Raw genomic sequence first — 16,128 nt, 5'->3', positions numbered from 1 at the left:
TCGGGCGGGAGGACCACATCGGTTCTAAATGCCAAGCTAAATGAGGATTCCCCCAAAGCGGGCTTGGGGATCGTTCGCAGCACCCATAGGACACTAGGGAGTTCATTTACCCAGGCTCTGTGTGCTCCGGTCACCCTCCTTTTGAGGCCTTCCAAAATTGCTCGGTTCATGACTTCGACCTGGCCATTGGTTTGGGGGTACGCGACCGAGCTGAACTTCAATTGTATCCCATAGGACTGACAGTAGGCTTTGAACTTGGCATTGTTAAATTGGGCTCTGTTGTCGGTGATGATGGCCTTTGGGATCCTGAACCGGGTGATGATGTTCCTCCATGTGAAGCCTTGGACTTGCCTTTCCGTGATGGATGCTAGGGGTTTGGCTTCGACCCACTTCGTAAAGTAATCGACCCTGACTATGAGGAAGCGTCGCTACCCAGATGCTGGTGGGAAGGGCCCGAGGAGGTCGAGGCCCCAATGGGCGAAAGGCCAGGCCACATCCATCGGGGTGAGGGGGACTGCAGGTTGGTGTTGTAACCAGGCATGCCTCTGGCATTGTTGGCATCGCTACACATATGACAGTGCGTCTTGGAGCATGGTCGGCCAATAGTATCCTTGCTTGAGGGCCTTGAAGGCCAGTGTTCGGCCACCGATATGCTCCCCACAGATGCCCTCATGGATCTCAGCGAGGATTGTGTCGGCCTCAGGTGGTGTGAGGGAGCGTAGGAGGGGTTGAGAGAAGGCTTGGTACAATTTTTCGCTGATCTCGTAGTACCATGCTTGGGCTAATCTTAGTCATCGCGTGGCCGTTGGGTCGTCAGGTTGTGTCCCATCCCTCTTGAAATGAAAGATTTCCTCCATCCAATTCGGGGTCACCTTGGTCCCGACGAAGTCTCAAGTTGGCATCGTCAGGGCCATGAGGGACTCGATTGTTGGAGCTCCTTTCGGGTTGCGAGCGGAGGCTAGCTTGGCTAAGGTGTCAGCTTGTGTGTTCTACGCGTGTGGTATCCTTGTAACCAAGAGGTGGTCAAAGCAACTAGTGAGCTGTCTCACTTCAGCTAGGTATAGCACCATGGTTAAGTCTCGGGCTTCATAGCTCCTGTTGATGTGTCCCGCCACCAGGTGAGAGTCGCTGAAGGCCTCAAGGTCACACACATGCATCTCCAAGCCGAGGTGTAGCTCGTGGAGTAATGCCTCATATTCGGCTTCGTTGTTGGTGGCCTTGAATCGTAGCTGAAGGGCCCGCTCATATGTTTCTCCATTTGGGCTCCTGAAGATGAATCCGGCCCCGGCTCCCTTAACGATTGTCGATCCGTCCACATACAGGGTCATGTGTGCTTGTTAGGTCCCTATTCAATAGCATGGTCCTCGCTGGTTAGTTCGGAGATAAAGTCGGCCAATACTTGGGCTTTTATGAATGTCTTGGGGGCGTATTGGTTGTCGAATTCGCCGAGCTCGATCGACCACCGGAGCATCTGACATGATGCATCGAACTTTGAGAGGATTTATCGCAGGGGTTGGTCGGTTATCACCTTGATTGTATAGGTTTGGAAGTATGGTCATAGTTTTCGCACCGTCTTTATCAACGCGAGGATCAACTTCTCGATCGGGAGGTACCATATCTCGGGTCCAACGAGAATGTGACTGACATAATAGATAGGTTGTTGTGCCGATGGTGCCTCTTGGGTTAACATCGAGCTGACCTCTTGTGCTGAGGCCACCAAGTAAAGGCCGAGGACCTCACTTGGCTCGGGTTATGGGAGTCGGGGCAATCAAGCAAGGTACGCCTTTAGCTTTTCGAAGGCTTCCTCGCATTTCGGGGTCCATGTGAAGCTGTCGACCTGCCGGATAGCTCGGAAGAAGGGGAGGCACTTGTCTCCTGAACGCGACACAAACCTGCTGAGCACTACTAGTTTTCCAATGAGGCGTTGCACTTACTTGTCTCTGTTATCGCTTGAATCTTTTTCGGGTTGGCATCTATTCCTTTATGGTAGATGACGAACCTGAGGAACTTGCCCGAACGGACCCCGAAGATGCACTTCGAAGGATTTAGGTGCATGTCGAATCGCTTGAGGGTCTGGAAGGTTTTGGCTAGATCGGTCAAATGCGTGCTTGCCAACTTGCTCTTTACGATCAAGTCATCGACGTATACCTCCATATTCCTGTCGAGTTGTTGCTTGAACACTTCATTGACCATTCTTTGGTACGTTGCCCCGGCATTTTTTAGGCCGAAAGGCATCATTTTGTAACAATATACTCCCCTGTCGGTAACGAAAGCAGTGTGCTCTTGATCTTGTGGTGCCAACCAGATCTGGTTATAGCCCGAGAATGCATCAATGAATGTGAGAAGCTCATAACCTGTTGTGGCATCTACCAACTGATCTATTCTTGGGAGTGGATAGCGATCTTTGGGGCATGCTTAGTTAAGATCGATGTAGTCGATACACATCCTCCAGCTCCCATTGTATTTCCTAACAATGACTATATTTGACAACCACCGAGGGTACTTCACCTCAGTTATGAATCCAACCCCTCTAAGGTGATCCACTTCGTCGCTGATTGCCTTTTGTGTTGGGAAATCATAGGGGGGGGCGACATCATATGCGCAGCGGAAGAACAAGAAAACAAAAATCCCCGATTCCCAAAAAGATGTTCATCGTCGTGCGAAGATTGGTGCGCAAAATCCGCAAAAAACACAAAAACTGCGTATAGAGATTGTGTTACCTAGGGAGATCGTATATCCCTGTTTCCTTGCAGATCCTTAGGAGAGGGTGAAGGAGGTCAAGCGTCCTCCTCTCTAGCGGTGATCCACACAGCAGGGTTGCGACGACGCTCCTCAAAACTCCAGGCCTACTCTGAGGTGGAGAGGGAGAGGAGAATAGGAAGGGCAAGCAAAGACTCTAGCCTATGAGGCTGTGAATCCCTCCTATTTATAGAGATCCCGTGTCAAAACCCTAATGGGTCCTTTCCCTAGTGGGTATTGGATCTGCATCCAATAAGACAAGGGCTCCGTCGGATATCTCATATCCGAACCTCTACTCATCGCAATGCCTACCATATGTGTGTGACCCTCTAGGCCCAATATCGAGCTGGCCGTGAGTCATACCTGTCAGAACTCCTTCTAACTAAGTGAATTATTATCTCTGTAATAATTCACTCGACTCATCGACTACGGAAGTACTAGGCCACTACGCCGTAGTCCCCAAACGATACAGGGGAATCCAATCCATTGGACCTGTCTGTCCTCAGTTACCATGTACCTATAGTCCCTCATCCATCTAATATCCCAGAGACCGTATATCGAGCATGGTGCTGTCAGACCCATACGGTTTCTACTCGAGTCTCGCTCTAATCGGATTCTCCCGGAGAACTCTTTCTCTCTCAACCCGAATGACCCTGGCCAGGGATTTGTCTGAGCAAGAACACATGGGATATTCCTCTCATGATACCGAGAGTGGATGATCCTCTATCGACACTCAATAGCCCTCGTAAGGTCGACTACCACTCCCAATGACCAGCTGTACTAGATCTGGGAACAGCCAAACCTATAAGTCTGGTATCAAAGAGTGGAGCACTCATACAGGACATCCTTGGTGTCTCAAGTCTAAGAACCAGATACACCACTAGGACTACGGAATTGTTGTCTGACAATAAGGCATCATCAACCATCCAGCATTCCGTAAGCGGATCAATCAGTGAACTCATTCTCCAATGAGCACCTGTACTGTATCCCTAGTGTCCCTACATGAGCAGCTATGAGACCAGCTGCATCCATCATATGGACGGGTATACAGCACACCAGTCTATCCGGTTATCACTGTTGGGAAATCATAGGGGGGGCGACATCATATGCGCAGCGGAAGAACAAGAAAACAAAAATCCCCGATTCCCAAAAAGATGTTCATCGTCGTGCGAAGATTGGTGCGCAAAATCCGCAAAAAAAACACAAAACTGCGTATAGAGATTGTGTTACCTAGGGAGATCGTATATCCCTGTTTCCTTGCAGATCCTTAGGAGAGGGTGAAGGAGGTCAAGCGTCCTCCTCTCTAGCGGTGATCCACACAGCAGGGTTGCGACGACGCTCCTCAAAACTCCAGGCCTACTCTGAGGTGGAGAGGGAGAGGAGAATAGGAAGGGCAAGCAAAGACTCTAGCCTATGAGGCTGTGAATCCCTCCTATTTATAGAGATCCCGTGTCAAAACCCTAATGGGTCCTTTCCCTAGTGGGTATTGGATCTGCATCCAATAAGACAAGGGCTCCGTCGGATATCTCATATCCGAACCTCTACTCATCGCAATGCCTACCATATGTGTGTGACCCTCTAGGCCCAATATCGAGCTGGCCGTGAGTCATACCTGTTAGAACTCCTTCTAACTCAGTGAATTATTATCTCTGTAATAATTCACTCGACTCATCGACTACGGAAGTACTAGGCCACTACGCCGTAGTCCCCAGACGATACAGGGGAATCCAATCCATTGGACCTGTCTGTCCTCAGTTACCATGTACCTATAGTCCCTCATCCATCTAATATCCCAGAGACCGTATATCGAGCATGGTGCTGTCAGACCCATACGGTTTCTACTCGAGTCTCGCTCTAATCGGATTCTCCCGGAGAACTCTTTCTCTCTCAACCCGAATGACCCTGGCCAGGGATTTGTCTGAGCAAGAACACATGGGATATTCCTCTCATGATACCGAGAGTGGATGATCCTCTATCGACACTCAATAGCCCTCGTAAGGTCGACTACCACTCCCAATGACCAGCTGTACTAGATCTGGGAACAGCCAAACCTATAAGTCTGGTATCAAAGAGTGGAGCACTCATACAGGACATCCTTGGTGTCTCAAGTCTAAGAACCAGATACACCACTAGGACTACGGAATTGTTGTCTGACAATAAGGCATCATCAACCATCCAGCATTCCGTAAGCGGATCAATCAGTGAACTCATTCTCCAATGAGCACCTGTACTGTATCCCTAGTGTCCCTACACGAGCAGCTATGAGACCAGCTGCATCCATCATATGGACGGGTATACAGCACACCAGTCTATCCGGTTATCACGATGTCCCTCTCGAGTAACCTATGACCGGGATTATTTAGGATATGTGTTTAAAGGTGAATCGATCTCATTATCGTGATCTCATCACGATCCGATTCCCATTGCACAAATCCAAGGACATCACAATATATATGCATTTATGCAATAGTTATAAAGTGATATACGCCAAAATATAATAAGCAAAAAGATTCTGTATCAAGTCACACGTGCCATCACTCACGTGATTGGCTTGCTGGGCACTTATGACTAGCAATCTCCCACTTGACCTAAAGCCAATCACCTATGTGTCTGATCCCCATCAGACCCCTGTGACGCTCAAAGACAATCTGAGACAATGGCTTTGTTAGTGGATCTGCAATGTTATCTTCGGATGGAACTCTTTCCACTGCTACATCTCCTCGGGTCACGATCTCTCTGATAAGGTGGAACCTCCTCAGAACATGCTTAGATTTCTGATGAGACCTAGGTTCCTTCGCTTGAGCAATTGCCCCGTTGTTGTCGCAATATAGGGAAATCGGCTCCTCACTATCCGGCACGACTCCCAAATCTGTGATGAACTTCTTTAACCAGACTCCCTCCTTTGCTGCATCTGATGCAGCAATGTACTCCGCCTCTGTGGTCGAGTCAGCAGTGGTATCTTGCTTGGAACTCTTCCAGCACACTGCTCCTCCATTCAAGGTGTACACATACCCTGAATTCGACTTGCTATCATCGACATCAGACTGAAAACTTAAGTCAGTGTAGCCTTCAACCTTAAGGCTATTACCTCCATATACTAGTAAAAGATCCTTAGTCCTTCTCAAGTACTTAAGGATACACTTTACTGCTTTCCAGTGCTCCAAGCCTGGATCCGCCTGATACCTGCTCGTGACACTCAGAGCATGCGCTATATCAGGCCTAGTACATAGCATGGCATACATGATAGACCATATTGCTGAGGCATAAGGTATCATATCCATGTTCGCCCTTTCTTCTGGAGTCTTTGGGGACATACTCGTAGAAAGCGATATCCCATATCTCATCGGTATGAGACCTCTTTTGGAATTTTCCATGCCAAACCTTTTGACAATAGTTTCTATGTACCTGGACTGGGACAAGCCAAGCATCCTTTTGGATCTATCTCTATAGATTCTAATCCCCAAGATATAAGATGCTTCTCCTAAGTCCTTCATGGAGAAGTGTCTAGATAACCAAGCCTTTATTGTGGATAGCATTCCTATGTCATTCCCAATGATGAGGATGTCATCCACATATAACACCAAAAAGCTAATAGCGCTCCCACTTACCTTTCTGTATACACAAGGCTCATCTTCGTTCTTAACGAAGTCATAAGATCTGATTGCCTCATCAAATCTTATGTTCCAACTTCGGGAAGCTTGCTTTAGTCCATAAATGGATCTAAGCAACCTACACACCTTATCTGGGCAGTTCTTGGACACGAATCCCTCAGGTTGCATCATATACACCTCCTCCTCCAGGTTCCCGTTGAGGAATGCGGTTTTCACATCCATCTGCCAGATCTCATAATCATAGTGTGCTGCAATAGCCAATAGAATTCTGATGGATTTTAGCATTGCTACGGGTGAGAAAGTTTCGTCGTAGTCAACACCTTGCCTTTGACGATACCCCTTAGCCACTAGCCTTGCTTTATAGGTCTCTACCTTTCCATCTACTCCGATCTTTTTCTTAAAGATCCACTTGCAACCGATGGGTACAATACCTTCGGGTGCATCAACTAGGTTCCAAACCTTATTGGAGTACATAGAATCCATCTCAGAATTCATGGCTTCTTTCCACTTCCCGGAGTCTATACTCATAATAGCCTCCTCGTAGGTCTGAGGATCAATATCCTCTACATCCTCTGCTCTAATATGTCCCACATATCTCTCAGGAGGATGGGATACTCTATCTGACCTGCGTAAAGTTGAAACTTGTGTATTAGATACCTGAACAGACTCGGGCTGTAGAGTGGTGCTTGAGCTTGGTTCTCCAACCTCGCTCAATTCTATCATTCTCCCACTGTCTCCGTCAAGAATGTGTTCCTTCTCAAGGAACACTGCTCTCTTAGCTACAAAGACCTTTTGGTCCTCGAGATGATAGAAGTAATACCCACAAGTTTCCTTGGGGTATCCCACAAATTTACATCGCCCTGTCCTTGATTCTAACTTATCGGGGTTGTGTCTTTTAACATGGGCAGAGCAGCCCCAAATCTTAACTACTTTAAGATCAGGCTTCTTCCCTTTCCATATCTCATATGGTGTAGACACCACCGACTTAGTTGGAACTCTGTTCAGAAGGTAAGCTGCGGTTTCTAGGGCATATCCCCAGAATGAGATGGGTAGGTCAGCGAAACTCATCATGGACCGTACCATATCTAATAATGTACGATTTCTCCTTTCAGAGACACCATTGAGCTGAGGTGTATAAGGAGGTGTCCATTGGGATAATATCCCATGGTCCTTGAGGAAGTGAGTAAACTCTGTACTTAAGTACTCACCTCCTCGATCTGATCGAAGAGTTTTGATACTCTTTCCAGTCTGGTTCTCCACCTCATTCTTATACTCTCTGAATTTCTCAAAGGCCTCGGACTTGTACTTCATTAAGTACACATATCCATACCTTGAGAAATCATCAGTAAATGTAATGAAGTAGGAGTAACCTCCAATGGCATGAGTTGACATGGGTCCACATACATCACTATGTATGAGTTCCAACAACTCAGTGGCTCTCTCTCCAGTTCCACTAAATTGAGAGTTGGTCAATTTTCCACGAATGCAAGGCTCACAAGTTGCATAAGACATATAGTCGAATGGATCTAGATATCCATCATTTAGCAACTTTTGAATCCTTCTTTCATGGATGTGACCTAGCCTACAATGCCACAGGTATGTACTGTTCAACTCATCTCGTTTCCTTTTGGACACATTTATATTCATGATATGTGGAGTGGTGTCTAACATAAATAAACTATTATGCAATGTTCCTTTCGTGATGATCTTATCATCTAATAATATCGAACAACCATTGTTCTCAAAAACAAATTTATATCCACTAACTGTTAAACATGAAATGGAGATAATGTTTTTGATAATAGAAGGAACAAAATAACATGCATCTAATGCAATAAAAGCTCCACTAGGCAGATGTAGGGCGACCTCGCCAACAGCTAATACAGCAACTTTTGCTCCATTACCCATCTTGAGGTCCATCTCGCCTCTCTCTAGTCTCCTAGGCCTTGCCAGAACCTGCAACGAATTACATATATGATAAGCACTACCGGTATCTAATACCCATGTGTTATCATAAGAGTCTGACAAATGGAGACTGATCATGAATGTACCTGAAGCTTCATCAAGCTTTTGTTTCGCCCTTTCTGCAAGGTACTCTTTGCAGTTTCTCTTCCAGTGCCCATCTTTACCATAGTGGAAGCACTGGCCTTTGTCCTTTGTTGGGTCTTTCTTAGCAACCTTTGCTTTACCTTGTTTGCCCTTGCCCTTTCCCTTCTTAAGGGACCTTTCTGCTTTCCTTTTCTTTCTGGTCTCACCAGTGTATAGAACTAGCTTCTCTTTCTTAATAGTACTCTCTGCCTCCCTCAACATATTGAGGAGCTCTGGGAGAGTCACCTCAAGCTTGTTCATATTAAAGTTCATTATGAACTGTGAAAAGGAATCTGGTAGGGACTGAAGCACAATGTCCACACACAAGTTATCCTCTAGGACCATTCCTAGACCTGTGAGTTTCTCTATCCACTCAATCATCTTTAGGACATGGTTCTGAACCGGTGTCCCCTCAGTCATCCTAGCGCGGAAAAGGCTCTTGGATATCTCATATCGTTGAGTCCTTCCCTGTTCCTCAAACAATTTACGGACATGTAGGAGAATGGATCTGGCATCCATCTTTTCATGTTGTCTCTGTAACTCTGGAGTCATAGAGCCCAACATATAGCACTGAGCAAGAGTGGAGTCATCAATGTACTTCACGTAGCGAGCGATCTCATCCTTGCTTGCCCCTTCTTCGGGCGTAGGCATCACTGTATCAAGGACGTACACGATTTTCTCCGCTGTGAGAACAATTCTCAAGTTACGGAGCCAATCCGTATAATTTGGACCAGTGAGGCGGTTGACATCAAGTATGCCACGTAAGGGATTTGAAAACGACATTTTCTGAAAATAAAGATGTAGCAAAAATGAATAACATGCAGATTTTGCAAGAAATAAACTATCAAGATATGGACTTCTATCTTAATATGCTCCCACTATTTTACTAACGAGTCACGCGACACCCTCAGCACGTGAAACGGAAGTCTCCGGCAGACTTCTAGTGGGGATCAGGATCCAATCAGCGTCTTAGTGTAACCTCGAGGGACTCGACCAATCACACTAAGCCTAAAAGGTAGACAACTCTTGCCGATCACAACTCCTTGTGATTCCCGTCCTGTTCGGCCTCCGAATCACCATGGCCTCGAGGGACTCGACCAACCATGATGCTCGGTTAAGTCAATACCTTCGTTACAAGATGAGTCTGATTTGATGATATACCCTCGAGGGACTCGACCAAGCATATCATGCCCTCAGGTCACCGGTGACATCTCTATGTCGTAAGCAAGATAGCGAATCGCGATATAGGTGAGTCTCGAGGGACTCGACCAACTCAACCTACACCGGGATTCGGTTCCTACTCATAACGATGGAAGGCCACGTGGGTCAATCTAATTGCATCACGTTTACCGACTTAATATTATCGAGAGATGTTTCTATGATTTGGTCTCCTAATATGACATGTCACACATATACATATTTAATATATATCTACATCGCATGCAAATATATATACATATCTAGTATATGTATAAGCAATCACACCAGATGATCATGGACCACAACCTAATATGATTAGGCCCGAGCCAGTAGGCCTAATCACTCACATCAAGATCTATGTGTGCAACGGTGCATCTCCATGCCCTGTGATCGTCCATCTCGTCCTCGTCGGTTCCGTCGACATCTTAATGCATCTCCATGCATCACGATCGTCCGTCTCGTGGGTCCCGCTATCGCATCCACGCTCCCGCTGCGCCTCCTCATGTGATTACAACTTAATCATAGGCACGCAGGCCCGACAATAAACGAGAAATATAATGGAGGTTCGCAGACCTCAATAATAATAATCACAAGTACACACATCACACGGTCCATGATCATCCGTCCACACATCATACATCACATGTATAAATAATCATCATCATGTAGGACTACTAGATAATAATAAAAATAATAATCAACTAAACCTTTTAATTAATTAATATTTTCTGAAATCAGGGACATGTAGGGAATTTCTCAATTCCTAAGGGTATTTTCATAATTTGGACAAAAGATAGAAACTGGAATTTCTCAAATTCACAGGGGCAAAACTGTCTTTTGCCCAAAACCCTAATTCCCTCTGCTGCTGCCGTCGCCGCCACCCTGCCGGCGGAGCCTGTGCGGCGGGGCGAGGGCACTGCCCTCGCCTGCAGGCGGCACGCCCGCTGGCGGCGACGCCGCTGCGGGTGGGCGCCCCCTTCGGGCGCCGCTGCCTCCGCAGGCGGTGCTGTCCTGCTAGGCGGCCGCCCCTGTGGGGGGGGGTTTCGCCCGCGGGAGTAGCGGCGGCAGGCGTCGCTACAGGTGGGCTCCCCCTTCGGGCGTCGCTGCCTCCGCAGGCGGTGCTGTCCCGCCGGGCGGCCGCCCCTGTGGGGGGGGTTTCGCCCGCAGGAGCAGCGGCGGCAGGCGTCGTGCGTCGCTGCCCTGCGACGGCAGGCGCCGCTTCCTTTCGGTGGCAGGCGCCGCTGCCCTGCGGCGCCTCTGCCCGTGGGTTGCCAGCCCCGCCGGCAGCAAACCTGCTGCAAGCAGACCGCTGGCCGGCTGCTGCAGGCACTGCGCCGGCGCTGTGCTGCCTGGCTGCGGCTGCAGGTGGCTGCAGGCATGCAGATCGAGGGCAGCAACTGTTGCTGCCCTTCCTCGCTTTTGCGTCAACGATTTTGACGTCAATATTCTTCCTAAACACAACACACGCAGTTCAAAACCAATCATTCGCACGAACAACCTGGCTCTGATACCACTGTTGGGAAATCATAGGGGGGCGACATCATATGCGCAGCGGAAGAACAAGAAAACAAAAATCCCCGATTCCCAAAAAGATGTTCATCGTCGTGCGAAGATTGGTGCGCAAAATCCGCAAAAAAAATACAAAACTGCGTATAGAGATTGTGTTACCTAGGGAGATCGTATATCCTTGTTTCCTTGCAGATCCTTAGGAGAGGGTGAAGGAGGTCAAGCGTCCTCCTCTCTAGCGGTGATCCACACAGCAGGGTTGCGACGACGCTCCTCAAAACTCCAGGCCTACTCTGAGGTGGAGAGGGAGAGGAGAATAGGAAGGGCAAGCAAAGACTCTAGCCTATGAGGCTGTGAATCCCTCCTATTTATAGAGATCCCGTGTCAAAACCCTAATGGGTCCTTTCCCTAGTGGGCATTGGATCTGCATCCAATAAGACAAGGGCTCCGTCGGATATCTCATATCCGAACCTCTACTCATCGCAATGCCTACCATATGTGTGTGACCCTCTAGGCCCAATATCGAGCTGGCCGTGAGTCATACCTGTTAGAACTCCTTCTAACTCAGTGAATTATTATCTCTGTAATAATTCACTCGACTCATCGACTACGGAAGTACTAGGCCACTACGCCGTAGTCCCCAGACGATACAGGGGAATCCAATCCATTGGACCTGTCTGTCCTCAGTTACCATGTACCTATAGTCCCTCATCCATCTAATATCCCAGAGACCGTATATCGAGCATGGTGCTGTCAGACCCATACGGTTTCTACTCGAGTCTCGCTCTAATCGGATTCTCCCGGAGAACTCTTTCTCTCTCAACCCGAATGACCCTGGCCAGGGATTTGTCTGAGCAAGAACACATGGGATATTCCTCTCATGATACCGAGAGTGGATGATCCTCTATCGACACTCAATAACCCTCGTAAGGTCGACTACCACTCCCAATGACCAGCTGTACTAGATCTGGGAACAACCAAACCTATAAGTCTGGTATCAAAGAGTGGAGCACTCATACAGGACATCCTTGGTGTCTCAAGTCTAAGAACCAGATACACCACTAGGACTACGGAATTGTTGTCTGACAATAAGGCATCATCAACCATCCAGCATTCCGTAAGCGGATCAATCAGTGAACTCATTCTCTAATGAGCACCTGTACTATATCCCTAGTGTCCCTACACGAGCAGCTATGAGACCAGCTGCATCCATCATATGGACGGGTATACAACACACCAGTCTATCCGGTTATCACGATGTCCCTCTCGAGTAACCTTTGACCGGGATTATTTAGGATATGTGTTTAAAGGTGAATCGATCTCATTATCGTGATCTCATCACGATCCGATTCCCATTGCACAAATCCAAGGACATCACAATATATATGCATTTATGCAATAGTTATAAAGTGATATACGCCAAAATATAATAAGCAAAAAGATTCTGTATCAAGTCACACGTGCCATCACTCACGTGATTGGCTTGCTGGGCACTTATGACTAGCAATCACGATGTCCCTCTCGAGTAACCTATGACCGGGATTATTTAGGATATGTGTTTAAAGGTGAATCGATCTCATTATCGTGATCTCATCACGATCCGATTCCCATTGCACAAATCCAAGGACATCACAATATATATGCATTTATGCAATAGTTATAAAGTGATATACGCCAAAATATAATAAGCAAAAAGATTCTGTATCAAGTCACACGTGCCATCACTCACGTGATTGGCTTGCTGGGCACTTATGACTAGCATTTTGTCGGTCGGGGGCGAACTTCCTCGGCTTCTACTTCACAGGTTGTGCCTCGGGGTAGATGTTGAGATGGTGCTGGGCCACCCCCAGATTGATTCCGAGCATATCTTTTGAGGACCATGCGAACACATCAGCGTTTTTCTTCAGGAAATCGATGAGCTGGAGTTAGTTTGCTTTAGGGAGTATTGTTCTGACTTTCACAGTCATGTCGGGTCGGTCCCCTTTCAAGGGTACTTCGGGGAGTTATTCAGGTGGTTCTAGGTGTGTCTATATTCTAGCTTCCTCACGGGGATCCGAGGCTTGCTAGGGTCGTGACTTCTTCGGGCACGTGATCACTATTAGATAGCACTGCCTTGATTCTCTAGGATCACTTCGGGATAACCCGACCCCTGCCGAGGTTAGAAACTTGATAGCTCGGTGGTAGGTGGAGACTACCACTTTCAATTTATTGAGTGTCGGACGGCCGAGGATGACAATGTAGGCTGAGGGAAGGTCGACTACCATGAAGGTGGTTATCGTCGTCTTGGCTCTTGGTTCTTCCCCGATGGTAATGAGGTGGATGGTGGTCTCGAGCAGGGAGATGGAGTCCCCTGTGAATCCAATAAGCATCAACACCATGGGGGTGAGGTCCTCATTAGTTAGGCCGAGCTTCTTGAAGGCATCGAGCTATAGCAGTGATGATGTCGTTGTGCTACTATCGCCAGAAGCTGATCTGCCAGTGATGATGACGATTTGCTTCTCGACGGGGCCCCTGGGTGCGGCAATGCTTCTCTTGGTTCCTTGAGGTAGCGCCCGAGGTGACCTCTTCAGATCAACTCCTCAATTTGATTCCGGAGGTCATGGCAGTCTTCCGTATCATAGTCATAATCCCGATGGAACCTGCAATATTTAGATCGGTCCTTGTGAGTAGCTTTCAAGGGATTGGGTTGTCGCAATAGTCATTTCTCCCTGATCTGGAGGAAGATCTCAGTACGAGAGGTGTTCAAAGGCAAAGGCAGGGGCCTCGAGAGTAGCGGCTCAGGCCGGTCGGGCCTTTTACGAGGTTGCGCTACTGGTGACCCCGAAGGTGTCCCTCGGGCTTGTTCCATTCTCGGCCTCTTGCTATCCTTGCGCCTTCCCGCCATAAGGCTTCCGAGGCAATATACAGGTTGGTGCGTTGGAGCATCTCGGGGATGGTTGCGGGTGGCTTCTCAATTAACGACCAGAAGAACCTCGAGGGTCACAAGCCCATCAAAAATGCTTGCATGGTCAGAGAGGGATGAGCATCCAGGAACCCCCAAATTTCAGCAGCAAATTGCGTGAGAAATTGGGAAAGTGATTCACCCTCGCATTGCGACAATCCGAGCAACGTGGCCAAGGAAGGCTTGGGTCGCATGCTGGCTAGGAAATTTTGCTCGAACTCTCTTGCAAGCTGATCAAAAGAAGAGACCGAGGCTGATTGTAGTCAGCTAAACCACGCCCGCGCCGGTCTTCTGAAGGTAGTCGGGAACGCCCGACACATCAGGGCGTCGGAAGTGCCATAAAGGGCCATTTGAGCCCGAAATGCAGCGGTGTGTTCCGTGGGGTCGGAGCCACCATCGTATATCTCTAGTACTAGGAGTCTGAAATTAAGTGGCAATGGCTTGTCCTAGATCTCCTGAGCAAAAGGGGATCTACCCGAACTGCTTTTCCCAGTCTCGCTGCGCAACTTTTGGAATTCATGTTGGAACTCGTTTAGGCGATGGTTGACCATGGACAGCTGGACCCTGAATGAGTCGTCCGCCGAGTCTGATGATAAGGTTTCAGGCTCGAGGAGCGATGAAGCGACTTGGCGAGGTGCGGGCGCGCTCTACTCGGGGAGGTTTCTAGGGGTTACAGTTTACTCTTGGGCTTCTCCTATCCTGACCTATTCCCCGTTTGGCCTTTGCGGTGTCGAGTCGATCGGGGGAGCCGCTTACTGCACGATCTGCGGGATGAGCAGGATAATTGTTTGTATCATTCCCGTCAAGGTTTGTACTTGCTTGGTCAGGCCGAGGAATGCCTTGGGCGAAACGACCGAGGGTCCCATAGTATATCCAGGGGGAGGGAGTCCTGAGTCATTGAATAGGCGCCAGTAGCGATCCGACGTCGGGGTCGGGATGCCCCCATCCCTAAGGATAGGGAGGGGCTGATCACCGAATCCGAAAGGGAGGTGATCAGCTAGTGGTTCTCCCTCGGGGTGAGCTCCTGCGGGGTGCTCCTGAGACATCGGCCCTCCTTCTAGCGCCAAAGATGTTGGAAAACTTATGCGTCGTGGCCAAGGAGTCAACATGGCTTGGTCCACGAGTCGATGTCCGGAGTTCTCGGTCGATTGGAAGAAGTGTTGGAGCCGGCAAGGGTCGGGACGGCTACGCCTCCGAGGGTGGCCGAGTTATTGCACACAGGCCCTGGTCGGGGAGGTTCCCGACTTTCTCCCCTTGTATATTAAGTCAATGGTCTTGTTTTTCTCATTTTTCCTTTCCTCTGGCTAGGTGCCGACCAGGGGTTTTTATACTGCTGTTCGAGGATCGGTCATACACAAACTTGGTACGATGACCTACCCTCGAGTGACGAGATAGTACCTTCGTGTGGCCGTCGCTTGGTATGCGTGGAGCAGTGCTATACGGTGTCGTCCCGAGCTTTTCGAGACGGGACTTACCGAGGGGGATCCTCCCTGTACGGGTTTCGATTCGGTGCGGAAAGTCAACCCTCATGCTGGCTCAGGGGCGTGATGTGGCATGGGTCATGACGTGGCCGAGATCCAAAAGTGCCCTATCAGTGAAGATGACTAGGAAAATACTACATGTCCTCGAATCTTTGTCTATGAGTTCCTGTTGCATTTGCTGAAGTAAAAAATCAAATCAAATAAGGAGACAATGGTCACAGTTGAAACTTGAAAGAGATGGCTCAGCTTGTCCTACTTCAGTACACTCAATAAAATAGACTGGTACTGTTGACATTATTAATGCTGTCAGGAAAAATGTATGTGCTATTAGGAGTTTAGTCAATTTAGAAAGTGACCATTAGATCTTTTGTCTGACAGAATGACACTGTTCATATCTATGGGACCATTGCACACAGACCACATGTATTAGCAAGGATGGCCATAAAACCTGCTTATATGATTAATGCTCTCACAGATGACCTTTGATTGACTGTGGTTTCAAAGGGACTAATATTTATAGTCTGATTATGATGCTATAGACAACATCTGTATTTTTCTATAA

This window comes from Musa acuminata, chromosome BXJ2-6, assembly GCF_036884655.1.
Source record: "Musa acuminata AAA Group cultivar baxijiao chromosome BXJ2-6, Cavendish_Baxijiao_AAA, whole genome shotgun sequence".
Taxonomy (NCBI): domain Eukaryota; kingdom Viridiplantae; phylum Streptophyta; class Magnoliopsida; order Zingiberales; family Musaceae; genus Musa; species Musa acuminata.
The sequence above is the reverse complement of the archived record's forward strand: the minus strand, read 5'-3'. Positions refer to the sequence as shown.